Consider the following 23,528-nt stretch of genomic DNA (forward strand, 5'->3'; position numbering starts at 1 on the left):
TTACATTGCCATAGGGTTTCTCCACATTCCTAGCATGCTATATGGGGCAAGACATATCTTTGATCTGGTCTTTGCTCCTGAATGAATGGTGGATGGTATTGGGTTTTCTTCCTGGTAAACCTTTTAAAAGACTGGGAACATCTACTTCTGCTTCATTGACTACACAAAAGCATTTGACTGTGTCGACCACAGCAAACTATGGCAAGTTCTTAAAGAAATGGGAGTGCCTGATCACCTCATCTGTCTCCTGAGAAATCTCTATGGGGGACAAGAAGCTACAGTTAGAACTGGATAAGGAATAACTGATTGGGAAAGGAGTATGACAAGGCTGTATATTGTCTCCCTGCTTACAGTATTTAACTTATATGCAGAATTCATCATGCGAAAGGCTGGACTGGATGAATCCCAAAATGGAATTAAGATTGCTGGAAGAAATATCAACAACCTCAGATATGGTGATGACACAACCTTGATGGCAGAAAGTGAGGAGGAATTAAAGAACCTTTTAATGAGGGTGAAAGAGGAGAGTGCAAAATATGGTCTGAAGCTCAACATCAAAAAAACTAAGATCATGGCCACTGGTCCCATCACCTCCTGGCAAATAAAAGGGGAAGAAATGGAGGCAGTGGGAGATTTTACTTTACTTTCTTGGGTTCCAAGCAATGTATTTTTCTCCCTGTAAATTAATAGGGCATGGTGCATTGTCTATGAGACAGAAACATTTGTCCTTATGAGTGATTGGATGCAAATAAATAAATGGGAGTAATAAAAATATATATATTGAAGATGTAAAGGAACAATTTTGTCTTACGACACAGCGATTCTTGTATTAATGTTGATTTTCGTTTAAGTGCCATTTGAGAATGAGTTGGCATCTGGGCAATCTGTGCCTGTCTGCTGCTTTTCCATGGTGAAGGGTTTCGCTGACTGAAATTTCCATCTCATTGAGCTGAGTGTCTCTGGAGAGGCAGAGAGAATCTGTGAGGCTTGGAATGTGTCAGACACAACTATATGTGTCATTTGTTTGCCTTGTGAAAAGCCCAAACCCCAACAAATCCTGTTATTTAAAACCTTTATAGTAGCCCCCCCCCACCTCATCCTCTCCTGGGGCAACTGTAGTCCAGCTCTCTTCATTCCTGATGAAATATCAGGAGTGATTTGCAGGCTGCATATCCGGTGCCCTTTGTCTTCATCACGAGAGTTCATGGCAACTGAAGATGGAATTCATATGTTCCACTCATCAGATCTAGTTCCTCCACACACGGGGTTGGAAGAAGGCAAAGGTGAGGTGGCAAATCTGAGGTAGAAGCAAGAGGATCTATTGCAGGGAATTCAGTAGAAGAATCTCTTGGTTTCTTAGATCAATGACCAAACCTAGTGAGGTAGAAGCAAGAGGATCTATTGCAGGGAATTCAGTAGAAGAATCTCCTGGTTTCTTAGATCAATGACCAAACCTAGTGGTCAAGGCACATAGGGAGGAGACAGCTATGAGGGGTTTAACAGCCAGTACCTCTTCCTGGGAACTCTGGGAATTGTAGCTCCTGCGAACTACATGCCTCAGGGCTACACCGATCTCAGACCAGCTTTTTACCTAGAACAGTTTTGTAAATGATGTTTTTATTTGGATATACATCAAAGTGTTTTTTAAGGTATACCTAAAACTTTAATATGTGGGTGACGCCAAACACAAGAAGGAATAAAACTGACAAGCCCAAACCCTGTATGTTTAGAAAGATATGGCACACTAGCACACTCATCTAAGAACCAGAATTTGCTATGTTTCCATGTTGAATGTACATTCAATGGCAAACCCAGGTTTACTGCCTTGTAATGTATGGTTTGGAGACGCAGGCGGTGCTGTGGGTTAAACCACAGAGCCTAGGGCTTGCCGATCAGAAGGTCGGCCATTCGAATCCCTGCGACGGGGCGAGCTCCCGTTGCTCGGTCCCAGCTCCTGCCAACCTAGCAGTTCAAAAGCACGTCAAAGTGCAAGTAGATAAATAGGTACCGCTTCAAGCGGGAAGGTAAATGGTGTTTCCGTGCGCTGCTCTGGTTCGCCGGAAGCTGCTTTGTCATGCTGGCCACATGACCTGGAAGCTGTACACTGGCTCCTTTGGCCAATAATGCGAGATGAGCGCCGCAACCCCAGAGTCGGTCACGACTGGACCTAATGGTCAGGGGTCCCTTTACCTTTACCTTTAATGTATGGTTTACACTAGATGAATTGCTCCTGACTCAGAGGTCCCCAGAAAATCAGCATTAGTTCTTCTATCTAGTTATATCTGGGTGAGAACAGGATGCTGTAGACGGGTCATTAGCATGATCCAAAAGTTATTCTTATGCAGCTTTCTCCAGTTCCGGCTGAATCTGTGTCTTCTCCCTAAATGCTTTCTACCCTTCCATCAACAAGCATTTCTGGGTTGCCAGTCTGCAAACAGAGCGGCACATCTAAGCTTTGAATGCCGTGCCTCATTTCAGACTCACTGCTTTGAAGAAATGTCTCTCCATATCCATTCTTTATGATTTCTACTAAAACAGTCTGCCTAGTGATAGGTATTCTTTTTCTCCTTAAAACAAACTGCCAAAAAATAGCGGTCTCTTCCATGTGACGTAAGATATTTAATCAGCAGAGATGCAGCGGATAAGAAAAGTTAAAACCAGAAAGTGGAACCCAAGCCCCTGCAAATTCACGGACTAAATCTCACATTTTTATGATGGCTGTATGTCATACATTCTCTTCTATTTAATGAGACAGAAGCCCTATGTTCGCATTGTATTGTGAGTGAGAAAGGCCCAGAAGATTGATTGATATACGGTGTCATGAAGTAAGCAATTTGCTGGATCAGGGAGAAGGTCCTGTCAGAAACAAGGAAATGCACAGAAATGATCGCATTGTGGTTTCCTCCTCTGCTGCAGCTCCCACCCTACTTTAGACCTTCAGTGTTTATGTGGGGGATTAATTGGGAGTGGCCATGTAGTCCATTTTACAGAGGAGAGTCCTCTATCTAAAGAGCTGTCAGAAGACGTCCCTCAAGCTGAAGGCAGCCTTGATTTGATGGGATGGGTCCAGTGAGGCAGGTTAGGGCGAGAGATTCTAATTGGCTCAAGGTGACCGATGTATATGTGGCTGGGGGGGGAGGAGAGATCAAACTTGGGAGAAGCTTCCTGATGTAGAATAGAATGTCCCTATTTTCATCGGAGAAATGTTGGAGGGTATGATCTAAATTAACATATGCACATTTTATGCAAATCTGGGTTCCCCGTTGCACCCTTTTTGGGGTGACGCATTTCCTCTTTTTAAAAAAAGTTGCCCTAGGTTAATGAAGGAGCATAATAAGTATCATGGTTGACATAATGTATTTATGCAACTCCAGCCTTGCTGGAACCGGAGATCACCTGCAACTGGTTTGCAAATTAGGCTCTCCATAGAATCATAGAACCATAGAGTTGGAAGAGACCACAAGGGCCATCCAGTCCAACCCCCTGCCAAGCAGGAAACATCATCAAAGCATTCCTGGCAGATGGCTGTCAAGCCTCTGCTTAAAGACCTCCAAAGAAGGAGACTCCACCACACTCCTTGGCAGCAAGTTCCACTGTCGAACAGCTCTTACTGTCAGGAAGTTCTTCCTAACGTTCTTCCACCAGAGCCGGATTTAGGTTTGATGAGGACCTAAGCTACTGAAGGTAACGGGACCCAGCAGTGTTTTGCCAACAACAAATTGTCGCTGGTTTTTCGTGTTGAATATATGCTATATGGTAATTTATAGCCCTAGTAGGTATGTCTCCCTGGAAAAGACCCTGATGTTGGGAAAGATTGAGGGCACAAGGAGAAGGGGACGACAGATGATGAGATGGTTGGACAGTGTTCTCGAAGCTACGAACATGAGTTTGACAAAACTGCGGGAGGCAGTGGAAGACAGGAGTGCCTGGCGTGCTCTGGTCCATGGGGTCACAAAGAGTCGGACACGACTAAACGACTAAAGCCATTTGCTGTATGTAGGTTTTATTTTATTTGTTTTTTTATCTTATATTTTGGAAATGTACATCCAGGTTTTTTCCCTTTAATTTTTTTTTGGGGGGGGGGCAAGAGAGTGGGACCCTAAGCTATAGCTTGTTTAGCTTATATGTAAATCCAGCACTGCTCAGCACATCCAAAGCTTGAACCAGAATTGTCAACGTTTGATTCTGGGACCTAGCCTAGCAACAGAATCAGCACAGGAGCGGACCTATCAGGAGGTCCTTTTCTGAGGAACCCCTCAGCCTTGGAGCTGGCCTTCTGCCTTCCCCAATGAACAGAGCTGAACCTCCTGCCTATTGTATTCCAGGAACCAGACACGGACCTGACTCTGGGTGAGAGAACACACACCCCGTCTTGCTCCTTGTACAGCTGGCAAAGTCTCATCTCAGCTTAACAGGAGGTGGGAGTTTGAAGGAAGGTGAAGGACCACTATTTCCACTCATTGGACTTGATTATGCAGCTAGGGAAATTAAGCAAACATTGTGAACAACCAACATTCATTTCATGCCACACTCTGCCAGTGCAGTGATCGCAGGAGTGCCTGGAGAGCGCCGAGTGCAGGCAGAGAGTCTTCATTTCCCCATCATGCATTGCTCACAGCTGACTGCCCTGATTACTGAAAGTCACATTATCCCACACTGCATGCATATTAACCTAAATTTGTTTGGGAAGCACACAGCTCTAAGTGGGAATGTTAATCACAGATGATTCCCTGACTGAAGAAATCCGGGAGGTCAAAAGGGATGCATTTGCTGCCCTGTGATTGGCAGCCAAATGCTACCTTCTTTGAGGCTGACATTGAGCTCACCCCCACGGGCACCGACTGCAAAGCCACTAGCAACAGAAGCACAAACAGGAAACAATAAGTGGCCATGTTTGTTGGCTTGACTGTCATTTCACAAAACTCCTGCCTATTTGGGGAAGGAGGAGAGGACAAGGTAACAGGAAGGCAAGGGGGAAATGTGGCTCTCCATATTTTGTTGGATTCCCAACTCCCATCATTCTTGATATGCTGCATGGGGTCCAAAAACACCTGCTGGTTCTCCATCCCTGTTGGAATTTAACAACAGCTCCCCCTCCTCCTCCTCCTCCTCCTCCTTCTTCTCTCTCTCTCTCTCTCTCTCTCTCTCTCTCTCTCTCTCTCTCTCTCTCTCGATTGTGTTTCTTGTATGATCTTTTGGGTGGCTCCCAAGCAGTATTAATGAGGTGTATGTCTTAACATCTAACATTTTATATTTGTGATAATTGAAGTTACATACTGGGAGCTGACAGAAAGAAAAGGAAGGGGCCTGTATGAGAGGCAGGTCAGAGTGACGTTTCTCAGGGTAGGAGACTGAGGAAGAGGAAGCTCTCCAAGGTGGGAGGCGCAAGGATTCAACTCTCTGTATATGTGAAGATCAAGATAATAGGGTGATCAAGGGCTACATAGACATATTTATAATTTTGGTTTTTTTTAATGAGGATCATATGAGGATTATTAATGTATTTTAAATTTTTTTCTCTTTAATTTTTTTCTGTTTGGTATGTTGTTTTTTCTGTTTGGTATGTTGTTTCTTCCCTGGAAAAGACCCTGATGTTGGGAAAGATGGAGGGCACTAGGAGAAGGGGACGACAGAGGATGAGATGGTTGGACTGGTTGGACAGTGTTCTCGAAGCTACGAACATGAGTTTGACCAAACTGCGGGAGGCAGTGCAAGACAGGAGTGCCTGGCGTGCTCTGGTCCATGGGGTCACAAAGAGTCGGACACGACTAAACGACTAAACAACAACAGCATGTTGTTTTTTTATTATTCTCTTTCGTTTAGTTGGAATTTACGTTAGGCTGAAAACCTTTAATAAAATTTATTTTAAAAAAAAAACAGCTGGAGGGCACCCTGCCCAAGTCCATTAAGCACACTGTTGTCATTGACTGGTCTTGACAACCATATGCAAACTTCTACCTTAGGATCTATGGATGACCCCATCCAGCAAACTTGGTGAATGTTAACTTTAATATGTACATGGAGGGCAACCAAAATGGTCAAAGGTCTGGAAACGATGCATTATGAGGAATGGCTTAGGGAGCTGGATATGTTTAGCCTGGAGAAGAGAAGGTTAAGGAATGATTTGATAGCCATGTTCAAATATATAAAAGGATGTCATATAGAGGAGGGAGAAAGGTTGTTTTCTGCTGCTCCAGAGAAGCGGACACGGAGCAATGGATTCAAACTACAAGAAAGAAGATTCCACCTAAACATTAGGAAGAACTAAAACCTAAATCCGGCCCTGGTGGAAGAACATTAGGAAGAACTTCCTGACAGTAAGAGCTGTTCGACAGTGGAAATTGCTACCAAGGAGTGTGGTGGAGTCTCCTTCTTTGGAGGTCTTTAAGCAGAGGCTTGACAGGCATATGTCAAGAATGCTTTGATGGTGTTTGCTGCTTGGCAGGTGGTTGGACTGAATGGCCCTCATACCCCACCCATCTGGCTGGGTTACCCCAGCCATTCTGGGCAGCTTCCAACACATATAAAAACATAATGAAACATTGAACATTAAAAACTTCCTGATACAGGGCTCCCTTCAGATGTCCTAAAAGTTGTGTAGTTCTTTATCTGCTTGACCTCTGATGGGAGGGCATTCCACAGGGCAGGCGCCACTACCGAGAAGGCCCTCTGCTGGTTCCCTGTAACTTCACTTCTCGCAATAAGGGAACCCCAGTAGGCCCTCAGTGCTGGACCTCAGTGTCCGGGCTGAACAATGGGGGTGGAGACGCTCCTTCAGGTATACAGGGCTGAAGCCATTTAAGGCTTTAAAGGTCAGCACCAACACTTTGAATTGTGCTTGGAAATGTACTGGGAGCCAGTGTACAATCATTAGGAACTTAAAAGGATAAGCACTTAGTATATGCTCAGAGGCTTTCTTGTTCATTTCATTTCAGTCTCTGCAGTTGAGTCCTGGTTATAACAAATCCCTCTTTCATATTTCTTTGTTCAGAAGGCATGGCTGTCAACAGACAATGAGGTAAAAAGACGGCAGATATTGACTATTTATGACATCTGCTAATCAGCCACGGCTCCTGACAGTATTCCCTCAGGATCCACAAATTAAAAATATTAAATGGAGGTGCAGTTAAAGTGGCACAATATTGATTATAATCCTTCTGCCGGATGCTGCATGTCGAATTAGGTAAATATAATATTGAAAGCTCATTCTGAAATGAATATTCACCATGCACATCAAATGTGACCAGTGACATGGGTTCATGTAGATGTGTATTTATATACTTGCCAAATATTCCAGTTTGATTCACACAAAGGGGAAATACTACTTACTTACTTACTTACTTACTTACTTACTTACTATTTATTCAGTGTGGCAAACAAGTATGCATGAATTACAGCAATAAATCAAAGTGATTGGTTACACTAAAACCGCATTCTAATATTTGCATTTAAAATTTAGATAGAAAGAATCAGGTTTTGGCTGCCTGACAAAAGGCACGTAGTGATGTGGGCACATGGCAAGGGTGTTTTATACATGACCAGAAATGTGTTGAATGCTTTTAAAGGGGGGGGTGGAAATTACCTTTGGTTACAGGGACTGTTGTGTCTGTTTTGGCCCTAAGCCTTGCATCTTATGATAAATGTAGGGCAGGGGTCAGCAAACTTTTCCAGCAGGGGGCCGGTCCACTTTCCCTCAGACCTTGTGGGGGGCCGGACTATATTTTGGAAAAAAATATGAACGAATTCCTATGCCCCACAAATAACCCAGAGATGCATTTAAAATAAAAGGACACATTCTACTCATGTAAAAACACCAGGCAGGCCCCACAAATAACCCAGAGATGCATTTAAAATAAAAGGACACATTCTACTCATGTAAAAACATGCTGATTCCCGGACCGTCTGCGGGCCGGATTTAGAAGGTGATTGGGCCGCATCCGGCCCCCGGGCCTTAGTTTGGGGACCCCTGGTGTAGGGCAAGAAGGGCAAGCATGACCCAAGTGGAGGTTTGGAAATTTAGTGTGTTTTTCTCCAAAACCCTCCAATGAGCCTCACAGGTGCTGCAACAGTACCCCTTATGCAAGAAGGGTCTTAATGTATGGGCAACCCTTTGTGGTGTGGTGATGTAATTTCTACTGCATACTTCTAGCCAGGATAAAAGAGTGTAAAGGAGATGGACAGACCTGGTGAGCTTGTTATCTGGCATATTATCATTATCATTATCAATATGTAAATTTATATACCACCCTTCATATGAAAATGTCAGGGCCTATTAAGCAACCCTAGATACAAACTGCTTCCTTAACATCGATGGGGCGCACCACCCAGTAAATGTATTTTGGTGAATTTTAATTTTAAAATATATGTGCTATTTTGCCTAACAACGGTCTGTCTCCTTACTATTCTACTCACGAATAAAGAAACTAGAATGTATATAAGATACGGACAGAGACAAATATTCCTTTACTTTTCATTACTTGTGAACTTCTCTCCTTGTGTGAGTGACTTATCCATATCCAATTCTGAAAAGATGAAGAGAATGGCATTTTACAATAAAGGGCTTCATTTTGGGGAGGGCGCTGCCTTAGATGATAAGACTTACATACACACTGGAAAATGTCTGGCAGAGGTTTTCAATCAATTATGATGGTGTGAATCATGTAAAAATACTTCTTTTTCGCCTCTTCTTCTTCTTCTCTCTCTCTTTTGCGTATAATCAGATTCAAGTTTTCTGAGCTTAAAAATTAGCGCTTATTACTTTTGATCCACCGCTGCTGAGTTTTTAAATTAATATGACTGAGCTGCTCTGTTTGGAATTATCTCTGCAGGAACTAAGTTGTTTTACCTAAATTGAAATTAATGATTTGTGTTTCAGAAGAAATTGATTTTCTTGCAATACAGCAGTTCAGTCCAATCAACATATATTTCTCTTTCTGTTCTATTTGCATACTTCACTACAGGAAGGGGTGAAGCCGACGCCTCCATTTGGCGTCACAGCTGATGCCACAGAAGATCTTCAGATGACAGTCACGGGGCAAAATCCACACCTCCTTTTCTCAGATAGTTGGGAGTGCATGTATTTGTTAAAAAAAATCATTTTGCATTGATTTCTCAGTTTGTGCAATTTTGATTGCATTTTTATTTAGCTATTATTCATTATCTTATTGTTTTTGAAGCCATTGTTTCGAGTCCTTACCCTCCAGAGCAGGAGAAAACAAGCTTGTTCCCTCTTCCATGTGATAGCCCTTGAGATAGTTGGAGATGGCTATCATATCTCTTCTTAATCTCCTCTTTTCCAGGCTAAACAGACCCATCTCCTTCAAGTGCTCCTCGCAAGGCTTGGCTTCTAGACCCTTGATCATCTTGGCTGCCCTCCTCTGCACACATTCCAGCTTGCCAACATCCTTCTTAAATTGTGCTGCCCAGAATTGGACACAGAATTCCAGGTGTGGTCTGATCAAGGCAGAATGTTGTTGTTGTTTAGTCGTTTAGTCGTGTCCGACTCTTCGTGACCCCATGGACCATAGCACGCCAGGCACTCCTGTCTTGCACTGCCTCCCGCAGTTTGGTCAAACTCATGTTCGTAGCTTCGAGAACACTGTCCAACCATCTTGTCCTCTGTTGTCCCCTTCTCCTAGTGCCCTCAATCTTTCCCAACATCAGGGTCTTTTCCAAGGATTCTTCTCTTCTCATGAGGTGGCCAAAGTATTGGAGCCTCAGCTTCACGATCTGTCCTTCCAGGGAGCACTCAGGGCTGATTTCCTTAAGAACGGATAGGTTTGATCTTCTTGCAGTCCATGGGACTCTCAAGAGTCTCCTCCAGCACCATAATTCAAAAGCATCAATTCTTCGGCGATCAGCCTTCTTGATGGTCCAGCTCTCACTTCCATACATCACTACTGGGAAAACCATAGCTTTAACTATACGGACCTTTGTCGGCAAGGTGATGTCTCTGCTTTTTAAGATGCTGTCTAGGTTTGTCATTGCTTTTCTCCCAAGAAGCAGGCGTCTTTTAATTTCGTGACTGCTGTCACCATCTGCAGTGATCAAGGAGCCCAAGAAAGTAAAATCTCTCACTGCCTCCATTTCTTCCCCTTCTATTTGCCAGGAGGTGATGGGACCAGTGGCCATGATCTTGGTTTTTTTGATGTTGAGCTTCAGACCATATTTTGCGCTCTCCTCTTTCACCCTCATTAAAAGGTTCTTTAATTCCTCCTCGCTTTCTGCCATCAAGGTTGTGTCATCTGCATATCTGAGGTTGTTGATATTTCTTCCGGCAATCTTAATTCCGGCTTGGGATTCATCTAGTCCAGCCTTTCGCATGATGAATTCTGCATATAAGTTAAATAAGCAGGGAGACAATATACAACCTTGTCGTACTCCTTTCCCAATTTTGAACCAATCAGTTGTTCCATATCCAGTTCTAACTGTAGCTTCTTGTCCCACATAGAGATTTCTCAGGAGACAGATGAGGTGATCAGGCACTCCCATTTCTTTAAGAACTTGCCATAGTTTGCTGTGGTCGACACAGTCAAAGGCTTTTGCATAGTCAATGAAGCAGAAGTAGACGTTTTTCTGGAACTCTCTAGCTTTCTCCATAATCCAGCGCATGTTTGCTATTTGGTCTCTGGTTCCTCTGCCCTTTCGAAATCCAGCTTGCACTTCTGGGAGTTCTTGGTCCACATACTGCCTAAGCCTGCCTTGTAGAATTTTAAGCATAACCTTGCTAGCGTGTGAAATGAGCGCAATTGTGCGGTAGTTGGAGCATTCTTTGGCACTGCCCTTCTTTGGAATTGGGATGTAGACTGATCTTCTCCAATCCTCTGGCCATTGCTGAGTTTTCCAAACTTGCTGGCATATTGGGTGTAGCACCTTAACAGCATCATCTTTTAAAATTTTAAATAGTTCAGCTGGAATATCATCACTTCCACTGGCCTTGTTATTAGCAGTACTTTCTAAGGCCCATTTTACTTCACTCTCCAAGATGTCTGGCTCAAGGTCAGCAACCACACTACCTGGGGTGTACGAGACCTCCATATCTTTCTGGTATAATTCCTCTGTGTATTCTTGCCACCTCTTCTTGATGTCTTCTGCTTCTGTTAGGTCCTTACCACTTTTGTCCTTTATTATGGTAATCTTTGTACGAAATGTTCCTTTCATATCTCCAATTTTCTTGAACAGATCTCTGGTTTTCCCCATTCTATTGTTTTCCTCTATTTCTTTGCATTGCTCATTTAAGAAGACCCTCTTGTCTCTCCTTGCTGTTTTTTGGAAATCTGCATTCAGTTTCCTGTATCTTTCCCTATCTCCCTTGCATTTTGCTTGCCTCCTCTCCTCCGCTATTTGTAAGGCCTCATTGGATAGCCATTTTGCTTTCTTGCATTTCCTTTTCCTTGGGATGGTTTTCGTTGCTGCCTCCTGTATAATGTTACGAGCCTCCATCCATAGTTCTTCAGGCACTCTGTCCACCAAATCTAAATCCTTAAACCTGTTCCTCACTTCCACTGTGTATTCATAAGGGATTTGATTCAGATTGTATCTTACTGGCCCAGTGGTTTTTCCTACTTTCTTCAGTTTAAGCTGGAATTTTGCTATAAGAAGCTGATGATCTGAGTTACAGTCAGCTCCAGGTCTTGTTTTTGCTGATTGTATAGAGCTTCTCCATCTTTGGCTGCAGAGAATATAATCAATCTGATTTCGATGCTGCCCATTTGGTGATATCCATGTGTAGAGTCGTCTCTTGTGTTGTTGGAAGAGAGTGTTTGTGATGACCAGCTTGTTCTCTTGACAGAACTCTATTAGCCTTTGCCCTGCTTCATTTTGAACTCCAAGGCCAAACTTGCCAGTTGTTCCTTTTATCTCTTGATTCCCTACTTTAGCATTCCAATCCCCTGTAATGAGAAGAACATCCTTCTTTGGTGTCATTTCTAGAAGTTGTTGTAGGTCTTCATAGAATTGGTCAATTTCACTTTCTTCAGCACCGGTAGTTGGTGCATAAAATTGGATTACTGTGATGTTAAAAGGTCTGCCTTGGATTCGTATCGAGATCATTCTGTCATTTTTGAGATTGCATCCCATTACAGCTTTTGCCACTCTTTTGTTGACTATGAGGGCCACTCCATTTCTTCTACAGGATTCTTGCCCACAGTAGTAGATATGATAGTCACCCGAACTGAATTCGCCCATTCCCTTCCATTTTAGTTCACTGATGCCCAGGATGTCGATATTTATTCTTGTCATCTCATTTTTGACCACATCCAGCTTACCTCCACTCATGGTTCTTACATTCCAGGTTCCTATGCAATATTTTTCTTTACAGCATCGGACTTTCCTTTCGCTTCCAGGCATATCCGCAACTGAGCGTCCTTTCGGCTTTGGCCCAGCCGCTTCATCAGCTCTGAATCTACTTGTACTTGTCCTCCGCTCTTCCTCAGTAGCATGTTGGACGCCTTCCGACCTGAGGGGCTCATCTTCCAGCGTCATAACTTTTATATGCCTGTTGTCTTTGTCCATGGAGTTTTCTTGGCAGGGATACTGGAGTGGCTTGCCAGTTCCTTCTCCAGGTGGATCACGTTTAGTCAAAACTCTCCACTATGACCTGTCCATCTTGGGTGGCCCTGCATGACATAGCTCATAGCTTCTCTGAGTTATTCAAGCCCCTTCGCCACGACAAGGCATTGATCCATGAAGGGGTCAAGGCAGAATAGAGTGGTACTATTACAGCCCTTGTTCTGAATGTTATACTTCTGTTGATGCAGCCTAGAATAGCATTAGCTTTTTTTTTTTTTTTTTTTTTTTGCTGCTGCATCACACTGTTGACTCATGTTAAGCTTGTGGTCCCCCAAGACCCCTAGATCCTTTCCACATGTACTGCTAGTAATCCAGGTGTCCCCCCCCCCCATATTATAATGATGAATAAAATAATATTAGTTAACTGTTATTCTGGCATTTTAGACCAGCATAAAACTTTCTCCCTTCAAATCCATGCACAGTATCCATCTTTCATGAAAGGCCTTTTAGCTCTAATCCCACTAATCCTCATCGCCAGCTCTATCCAAGGGTAAATACAAGTTTGGCTTACTTCATTTCCTCGCAGGCATCTCGCTTCCCTCTGTTGTCTTCCTGTTGTCGATTTTAGACTCTAAACTCCTTTGAAGAGGGGAGCTGCTTTGTATTATTTGCTTAATTCTGCAAAGCAACATTTATTTTGATAGTATTAATAATCAATATTTATACTAAAACAACATTTTAAGTGTTATGCGTGCTATTTGCAGCTCTCTGGCTACAAACAGTGATGAGTGAACTCTCCTTCTCACTTGATTTGGATTTGGCTCAGTATTTGCAAGCTTTTTCTGAGAAAGTATTTTGGGACAGGGGGTGGGGAGAAAAGCTTGACTATATTTCCCAAAAGTTCTTCCTGAGCTTGAAGTGATGGCATGAGCACACTTCAGCTACATACATCTACCTTCTCATATTGCTCCTGGGAGAAATGGAGTTGCCCGGCGTAAACCATGGCAAAGAATTCCTTAGAAATTCAGCTACCTTCCCCCCTTCTTAAAACAAGCACGCCTGAGAGCAAGAGAAGGTTTTAGATCTCTGGATTGCAGAACAACAACCACATGAGATATGTGCAAGGAACAATAAAAAGAATAGCTATAAATAGGGGACATAATCCACACCGATCAACAGAGGTTGCCTCCAGGTCATCAGGAGTTTGTCACAAGGATTCAAGTGCATAGCAGAAATTTAGGTTTGTGCAATTAAAGTGGATTGAAGAGCTCTGTTGGCCTAGCACAGGCATCCCCAAACTCGGCCCTCCAGATGTTTCGGGACTACAATTCCCACCATCCTTGACCACTGGTTCTGTTAGCTAGGGAGCATGGGAGTTGTAGTCCCAAAACATCTGGAGGGCCAAGTTTGGGGGTACCTGGCCTAGTGTAACAAATGCACTTAAAAAAACAACTAAAAAAACAGGCACACACAGTCTTTTTGCAGTTAGGGAAGTGATGGGGAAAAGTGTTGGATAAATGAATGATTGGCAGTAAGGTGTATAACCACCACACAGGAAAATCAGGATCGAGACTCACTGGTATATAATCTCCTTGCAAAGAAATATGAATGAATGATCAATGAAGACTGTACATAATCTAACCTCCCCATAACCTTCGTGCAAGCAAGTAAGGATGAATGCTTGATAATCTGGTTGTTTGGGGTAGCTCAAAGAGTTCCATTGACAGTAAAGACAATGAAGGACTTCTGCTCAGTCTGAGTGCGTATAATTCTGACTTTATACTCCAAACTGCTAAAGAACTTCCTGGGGAAATTGTGGTTGAGTTATGGTACACCTGAGTTGGACAAATCAGAATTCTGAACCAGAAAATTACAAACTTTGATGACATAACTATTTTTAATAATTGTATTTGTAAATTGCCTTGAGACAGTTGTTTAGGAGACGATTAATAAAATGATGGTGATGATGAAGATGAAGGTGCTCTCAAGATATAAGCACAGTATTCCAAACTCAAGAAAAGGAATAAAATAATGTTCCCAACTTTACTCTGCATTAGCAGTATCTTAGATGTGAGGTGCCATTTGGAGAAAGAGTTAAACGTCTCTTTTTGCAAAGGTGTGCTAATCTTTAGAATGTAGGAGACACACCATAATTTAGAACAGTGCACTGTGCTGTGTTGACCTTTTCAATATTCACCAGCTTGCATGGTTGGGGTTTCCATCTTTCCCTGATTAAAGACCCCACTCATCACTGAGAAAGTTAAAAGAAGATTAAAAAATTAAAAATGGCACAGTATTTTCCCCCTTCATCTGACAGAGGTTAGAATGTGAATAAGAATTAAGCACTTTAAGTGCTCTGTAGAATTTCTGACCTGCCAAGCAGAACTCAGCTCATCAGCCATACATTGTTTTGTGTCACACTAGACTCCCCCCCAGTCCTCGATAGGTAGGAGAAAAATAATGTTTTTTACCCACCCACCCCTTCGTCTGAGTGGTTCCCACATCCTGTGGCTCTGCTCTAAAGTCTTGCCCTACCTCAGGCAACTAGCCCCATAGCAACCTGCCTCCCATTGAGTCCAGGACCCCCTGGATGGCCAAGATCTTGGGCTGAATGGGTGGGGGACTGGCAGCAAGGTGATGGAGGATAGAGCTGGGTGTGCCACGCATGGCTTGCCCTATGCCCTATAAGCTAGCCTGCTGCCCACACACGTGGTGGAGGATGGTGCCCTGTTGCCAGTGCTGAAGTAAGATTCGACTGCTAGGACGCGGGTGGCGCTGTAGTCTACACCACTGAGCCTCTTGGGCTTGCTGATCGGAAGGTTAGCGGTTCAAATCCCCATGGCGGGGTGAGCTCCCGTTGCTCTGCCACAGCTCCTGCCAACCTAGCAGTTCAAAAGCATGTCCAAGTGCAAGTAGATAAATAGGTACCACTCCGGTGTGAAGGTAAACGGCGTTTCTGTGCACTCCGGTTTCCATCACGGTGTCCCCATTGCGCCAGAAGTGGTTTAGTCATGCTGGCCAAGTGACCCGGAAAGCTGTCTGTGGACAAATGCTGGCTCCCTCGGCCTGAAAGCGAGATGAGCGCCGCAACCCCATAGTCACCTTTGACTGGACCTTTTTTTTACCTTTAAGTTTCGACTACTAGACTGGCTGCCTTTTGCAGAAATGGAAGGGGGCATCACCTTATCCATTGCCTCAGGCATTAAAATGCCACAGGCTGGTCCTGTATCTAGCCCAGCATTCTGTCTCCAGTGGTCAGACTGATGGTTCTGGGATGCTTCCGAAAATCTTGAGGATTTTTCCATGCATTTTCTTCAGCGTGAACTGAAACCAATGGGGGAGGGGAATCTGCTCATCTCTATAGATTTAATGGGGATGAAAAGTTATTTTTCAGTAAGTAAATATGCCTCCCTCCCTCCCTCCCTTCTCTCTTTGTGGGGCAGGGGGAAACCGAGGTGCAATACAGGAAAGAGCAAAGGTGCAATGTTTCTCATTTTTATTTCAATGCTCTTTGGGATAATGCTTGTCACTTAATTGCACAGTAAATACAGGTAGTGACAGTTTAATTATATGATAATAGACATGGTGATAAAATGTAAACGGGGGGATTATTTCTGTCTTTTAAAAGCAGTGCGGGTTACATAGTAATTACTCTTGGACTTACTAAGCATTTTACCAAGTCATCGCCAAGAACATGTAATTATCCTATCTCCCCCTCACATACTTCCTTTCTACACCAGGATTCAGAACGGAATTTAAATTACTCTTTGGGCTTCCAAATTCTCCACTCATTACATTTCTGTCATTTCACCCCGACTGGTTCACGTTGCTTGCTTCTCTAATCCTAACTTCTTTCCCACTCACCTTAACCATCCCTGCCTCCGAACGTCATTGCTAGAGCTGACAGGAGACGGGAAGGCAAGATGAGCTTCTCCTCATCTTATCAGGTTAACCAGAGATGCAGGCAGCTGGGCCATTCTGTGCAAAGCAGCATTCACAGGCCTGAGTGGCTCCCTAAGGACTGGCTTATGCACAGCGGCAGTAGAAGTGTTGTAAGCAAAGGGAAGCGCAGCTCTGGTATCCCAGGAGTGATGACATCACCGACCACTGGAGACAAGGGATGGGCATATCTGTAAATTTCGGTACTCCCAGTTTCTCATTTTCCCAATCTTACATCCCGTCCTTACAGGTGCAGGTGGCTTTTCAGGTACAGTTTAGATACAGCTCCATTCTAAGTGGTTTAAAGGTAAAGGGTAAAGGGACCCCTGACCATTAGGTCCAGTCGTGACCGACTCTGGGGTTGCACACTCATCTTGCATTATTGGCCGAGGGAGCCGGCGTATAGCTTCCAGGTCATGTGGCCAGCATGACAAAGCCACTTCTGGCAAACCAGAGCAGCACATGGAAATGCCGTTTACCTTCCCGCTGTAGCGGTTACTATTTATCTACTTGCATTTTAATGTGCTTTCGAACTGCTACGTTGGCAGGAGCTGGGACCAAGCAACGGGAGCTCACCCCGTCACAGGGATTTGAACCGCCAACCTTCTGATCAGCAAGCCCTAGGCTCAGTGGTTTAACCCACAGCGCCACCTGGGTCCCTATCTAAGTGGTTTATGGCATCCTCAAATGTAACACAAATAGATACAATATGAAACACACATTTTAAACATCAGCATAACCTAAAACAACAACATCTGGTGGTAAGGACATAAGAAGAACTTGCTGCATGGGGCCACTGGCCCTCTGTGCATATTATTGCTCTGCTTCCAACTCAAAGCCTGTCCCTTTGTTGTCTTCTAAGTAGATCACATGGACTATCCCAACCTAACTGGGAGTAAACCCCATTGCAGTCAGAAGAAGTAACTCCCCATTAAAGTCAGTGAGTTTACTTCTTCTGAGTAGACATATATAGGATTGTGTTGTGATACACCAATACAACATAAATGCTGAAAGTGTTGCTCCTCTAAGAGATTTTATGTAACATCTGTTGGGATGTCTACCTAACTGCTGGGGACACCACTTATACCCCTGAGACACAAACTTAACAACATATTATTATTATTATTATTATTATTATTATTATTATTATTACCCCACCCATCTGGCTGGGTTTCCTCAGCCACTCTGGGTGGCTTCCAGCAAAACATTAAAATACAATAATCCATCAAATATTAAAAGCTTCTCTAAACAGGGCTGCCTTCAGATGTCTTCTAAAAGTCTGATAGTTGTTTATTTCCTTGACATCTGATGGGAGGGCATTCCACAGGGCGGGGGCCACTACCGAGAAGGCCCTCTGCCTGGTTCCCTGTAACTTTGCTTCTCTCGGTGAGGGAGCCACCAGAAGTCCCTCGGCGCTGGATCTCAGTGTCCAGGCTGAACGATGGGAGTGGAAATGCTCCTTCAGGTATACTGGGCCGAGGCCATTTAATAAGGGGATTCCCTCCCCACCTACTACCAACTTTCCAAAACAACTTTGAACCATTGTGTTTGTTATCCTCTTTGGCTACCCACAACCAGGGTATATTTTTCAGTCTGACAAACAGCCAAGAATGCCAACTGAGGAGTAAAGAGTGTTCCCAGTGTAGCTTGTGAAAATGTTGAATATCCATTAACATGGAATCACATCTGCCAGGTTTTCTCCTGGCAGTAATAGGAAGGCTTTTGCTGAATTTGTTACAGACAGGGTCTATCTCAAAATAAGTAGAATCCCACATTAGGAAGGAAACTGTGAACAGAAGATGGTGGTTCAGAGACAGAGAACCTAGTTATAGAGATGTCAGGAATGACTCGGGACTTGTTCACACTGGAGCAAAATGTCCATTCATACTGCCTGTCTCCCCATCAATGCAGGCTCGCCCGCAAGATGTCATCCCCATTAAAGCGTTGTCTCAGAACTTTTCTCAACTGAATGTGGCATTTCTTTATCCATTGAAAGTCTGAAACAGAAAACCCTGCATTGAAGAGGGGGGTGGAAATCTGGGGTAACACTGAGTGGGGTCTACATTTTGCTCTGATGTCGACAAACCCGCAACCGAAACTAGTGCAAGTACTGAAACCAAACAACAAGCTGCTCACAGGTAATTTACATTGGATTGGGACCATATATTTGCTTTCTCCATTCTTTCCAACAGACCTTGTCCTTTAAGAATGTGCTTTATAGAACAACTGAATTCGAGCAATACGTTTAAGACAAGCAACCCAATATAGCACAGTTTGAAGAAACTGCAGAGCTTCGCTCCAAAAGTGTTGGTTAGCAATGCTGTAGTGAAATTATCTGAAGTTAAGGCACCCTAGAGGCTTACCTTTAAAATTAGTTTGTACTTTTATTGACAGGGTTTTGATTTGTGGTGTATGTGGCTCGGCTTTGGAAGGGCAGACTAGTTATTTGGCTAATATAATGTGGATCTAATCAGGTTTTTATTGTTGAATGGGCAAGCTTGATCCAGGCCTCAAACAGCAAAGAGCATTGTGGCATTTTAAAGACTAACAGATTGATTGCATCATAAACTTGTGTGGATTAGAGCTTTTGCTGGACAGGCTAACGCATCTCTGGATGTTGATCCAAGCAGGAATTCGGGATTTGGAAACAAATACAAAGCCTAACCCTGAAAACTATCTTCAGAAAAATCCACTAGAGTCATATCAGAAGATTGAACAAAAGGAAAGGGGAATGAAATCCATAATTGCTTCACTTAGTAATTTCCACTCGTAGCAATAAAAATGACCAATGAAATAAAAAGCAAATGAACTGATGTTTGATGAAGCCCCTAATCCCAAGAGGGATAAATCTAGATGCATTTTAAAAACAGCATCTGTGCCTTATTTAATTGTTTCAGACCCCAGGTGATTACGTTTGATAAACCGAACTGAAACAAACCACAGCAAAAGCACCCTCAGAGTTTTGAAGTCACACACCAAAGAAAATATGTCAGCATCGAAACAATGTTTTATTCATCTTCCTTGATGGAACAAAACTGATTTATTTTGATTTTCATATAGTTCCTTTAGAAGTGTATTCTGAGTGGCTTAATTATGCCTCTTTTTGCCCTAGTGTAAACTTCCTCGTGCTCCAAACTCTTTGACAGAGACAAACAAATAGCTGTTGCTGCAAATCAAGACAAACTTAATCTGGTGTCTTGCATCGAAGTGCATGTTTGGGACTCCCACAATAGCTGTTTGCTACAGGCAATGTTTTATAGTCTTAATTATATCACCACTGGAAAAATCACTGGCTGTGTATCTATGTTCATTTGCGCACATTATGGGTTCCCTCCCTCCCGTCCCCCAGGAGTGATATGGTAAATAACTATATCTGAAACCTAAAACACTAAGATTGATGTTGTTCAGGAGGTTTTCCTTATAAAATTGACTTCCAACAAGCACTCTGATACCTTGTAAAAAAAAGAGAGAGAAAGAGAGGTTGTGATCAGATAGGGTTATAATGTCATTTAACGAAAGGCTGCAAATATTTTCCTTCTTTCTACTTATTTAAGAGGGTTGAAAAGCTGGTTAATGGGAACTTAAATGAGCTGCAAATGACTGTGGAGGAAAGCTGGTTGTGTAATTCAGTGACTGTCCTCATTAGCGAAACTGAGCAGAGGAAAAAAATAATTGGGATAGAAGAAAACAACCCCTGGCAGCGAATTAAAACTCTACAAGCACTCATTGATCGAGTAGTCCACTGAAAAGCTCCACTGAAATGAATGGGCATTGCACACAAACACTGTGGGGAAGGAGCCAGGGAAGTGCTCTAGGGCTGTTTCCCCTAGGACAGGTGGGTAAAAAGGTAAAGGACCCATAGATGGTTAAGTCCAGCTAAAGGTGACTACAGGATGTGGCATTCATCTCGCTTCAGACTGAGGGAGCCAGTGCTTGTCCAGAGACAGCTTTCCAGGTCATGTGGCCAACATGACTAAACCGCTTCTGTGGAACACCATAACGGGAGCCAGAGCTTTACTTTCCCACTGTAGTGGTACCTATTTATCTACTCTCACTGGTATGCTTTCAAACTGCTAGGTTGAGAGAAGCTGGGACAGAGCAATGGGAGTTCACCCCGTCATGCGGATTTGAACTGCCAACCTTCCAATCAGCAAGCCCAAGAGGCTGAGTGGTTTAAACCACAGCACCACCAGTGTCCCTGGGATCTTTCCCCAGAAAATATGCTTCATTTTGAAGTCTCAGGCTGAAATTTCATATACAGTTACTTGAAGTACAATTTATTTCTATTGGATTCAATTCAAAGCACTGTAAAAGTTGTTTTTTATTTTTATTTTTATTATTACTCCACCTGTCTGGCTAAGTTTCCCCAGCCACTCTGGATGGCTTACAGCACGTAAAAATTGTAAAATATTAGACATTAAAATTTCCCGATACAGGGTTGCCTTCAGATGTCTTCTAAAAGTCAGATAGATGTTTATTTACTTGACATCTGATGGAAGGGCGTTCCACAGGTCGGGCGCCACTACCGAGAAGGCCCTCTGCCTGGATAGAAGGGATGAAGAAGCAGTGGCGCGCTCGATGTCGTTGGAAACCAGCTTCCATCAGACACAGACGGCATGGCTAATGGTCAGCGAGGAGTGAGAGTTGTAGCCCAACAATATCTGGAGGGCCACATGTTCCCCATTGCTGCGGTATAGGATTGCAGCCTGAATAACTAACCCTATACACTGTGATCCTGTACCCTATGTTCGGAAATCGTATAGCCCCAAGTGCCCCAGGTTATAGGGGATAGAAAAGAGGCACCTGTTATTGGCACCCATCTGTCTCGAGAGACAATAGAGGGCACCTCTGGGTGTAATGACATAGTGCTGCATTATCAGCACCAAAGTGATCTCCCCATGGCGCAAGCCTGGGCAGTGTGTAATGGAAGTCCTGAGCTGCCCAGTCTAAAATACCCAACTCTTGGCCTCACTGATGTGTAGCTGGAAAGAGGCGTACAAGGCACCATCCAAACACCTTAGCAGTGGTGTCCAAACTTTTTTTTAGGATTGAAGTTGTTGAATTTTTATTATTATTATTTTACCCCAAAGCGTTTTTTAGGGTTGGAATTATTGAGGTTTTTTTAGGATTGAAGTTGTTGAATTCCCCCCTCCCCAGGAAATAAACTGCCACAGGGGCTGGATTAAACCGACCAGCAGGCCGGATTAGGCCCCGGATACAGACTTTGGACATGCCTTCCTTAGGGACTACTTCTTAGCCTTTTCTTCTCCCAGAGATATCCCTCAAAGCAGTGGAGGTTTAGGATCAGTCTTTTCCTTCTCCTAGATGGGCTACCTTCCCAGGTTGATGAGCCCCGTCTGCCCCTCAATTCCCTCTCCAGCATGTGCAGAAACCACCTTCTTGACCATTGGACCCTCCATTGGTCTTGTCTGCTCAATCCACCAGAGCTTGTCTTCGCATGCAGGGAAAGTCCATAACTCACCGAGGCTTTGAGACCCATCAGCAATCCTCACCTGGTTTAGCAGGCCAGTCAAAGCCGTTTCCCAAGCTGTGGCCTCTGTCACATGGTGACAGCTTCTAGGAGCCACAGGTGAGAGCTGAGTGCAGGGTGGAGCACAATGTGTCTCCCACCAGAGGTACTACCTTTCCCCTAGCATCCTGCATGGATATCTGGCTGCTCAAAATTGAAATGAAAATACTGGACTTAATTGGATCTTTTGTCTAATCTTGCAAGACACTTCCTATTTTCTTACCCGTCTTCATGTATTATTTACCATTTGATGAGTTAGGAAAAGTCAGCAGGAGGCAGAAAAGGAAGGGCACAAGGGGCAGGAATATTGAAAGTAAAGTTTGTCCCTGCATGGGATTAAAACAAAAACGATTTCTGCATTTGGGCAGGGAAAGTGACAAAGAGAACGCAAGGATCTTCAGCCCATTAACAAAACTTTTTATAAAACCAAATGCATCCCCAATTCCCCAAGCAGATGCTTTCAGAGCAAATCATGTCAAGGGAAAAGGCCATAGCTCCGTGATAGAGCACTTGCTCTGCAGGCAGAAAGTCCCAAGTCCATCATTTCTGAAACCCAAGAGAGATGTTCCTGGTCTGTGAGCTAATGGGCCAATGGTCTTGGTATAAAGCACTTCCCTAATTTTTTCACTTTATGCTATATTTTCTAGAATCCTTTTTTTTAAAAAAAATCCCATAACGATCACCTCTTAATAAGATATCCTGTGTAGTTTAAATATTCACTGCACACTAGTGAAATGTTTTTTAGTGGTGTGTGGAGGGGAAGCTTTGACAGTGCAAGTATCCTGGAGGACGATTTGCACAGGAAGATAGACACATGGCAGCCCCTGGCCAGGCCCCCAGGGTTGGGACAGGTGGCAGATTTTGCCTAGTATTAGTGCCCTAATGCATAGTGCTTCCACTTCCCTCATCAGATTAATTGGCAGCTATTTGCTCATGTTGTAGAAAGAGGGATGTTCAGAGATGCAGCTTGGTTGCCGGGGGGGAGGGTACACCTTTCTTTGGCTTTTGTGATGCCATCCATTAAGAGTAAAATCTGTGTCTGTCTGCAGAGCCCAACCCTGCGTTCTGTTTCTTGGTCACTCTAGAGCAGCAGTGGGAAGCTGTGGCCATCCGGATGCCACAGGGCTCTAATTCCCATCATCCTTAGCCAATGGAGCCAAGCATCCCATAACATCTGGCGAACTGCAGGTTCTCCAGACCAGCACTAGAGTGTAAGGAGGACTCCCCCAACCTCATGTTCTAGACTACCCAATGGGTGGTCAGGAATGATGAGAGAGTCTTATTGGACAAGAGATTGCAAGGGAGGACTATACAATATTTTTATATGCGACAACCGCGGCTAGGACTTTATTAGCCCAAAAATGGAAAACTCAGGATTTACCGACGATTGAAGAGTGGCAGACAAAAATGATAGACTATGCGGAACTAGCAAGACTGACTAGCAGGATCCGGAACCAGGGAGAAACAAGGTTCCAAAAAGACTGGAGTAAATTTGTGGGAAAGAACTGTAGAAGTTTAAAGACACTTGCAGGACTGAAATAAATCCTAC

Source organism: Zootoca vivipara, chromosome 9 (assembly GCF_963506605.1).
Source record: "Zootoca vivipara chromosome 9, rZooViv1.1, whole genome shotgun sequence".
NCBI lineage: Eukaryota > Metazoa > Chordata > Lepidosauria > Squamata > Lacertidae > Zootoca > Zootoca vivipara.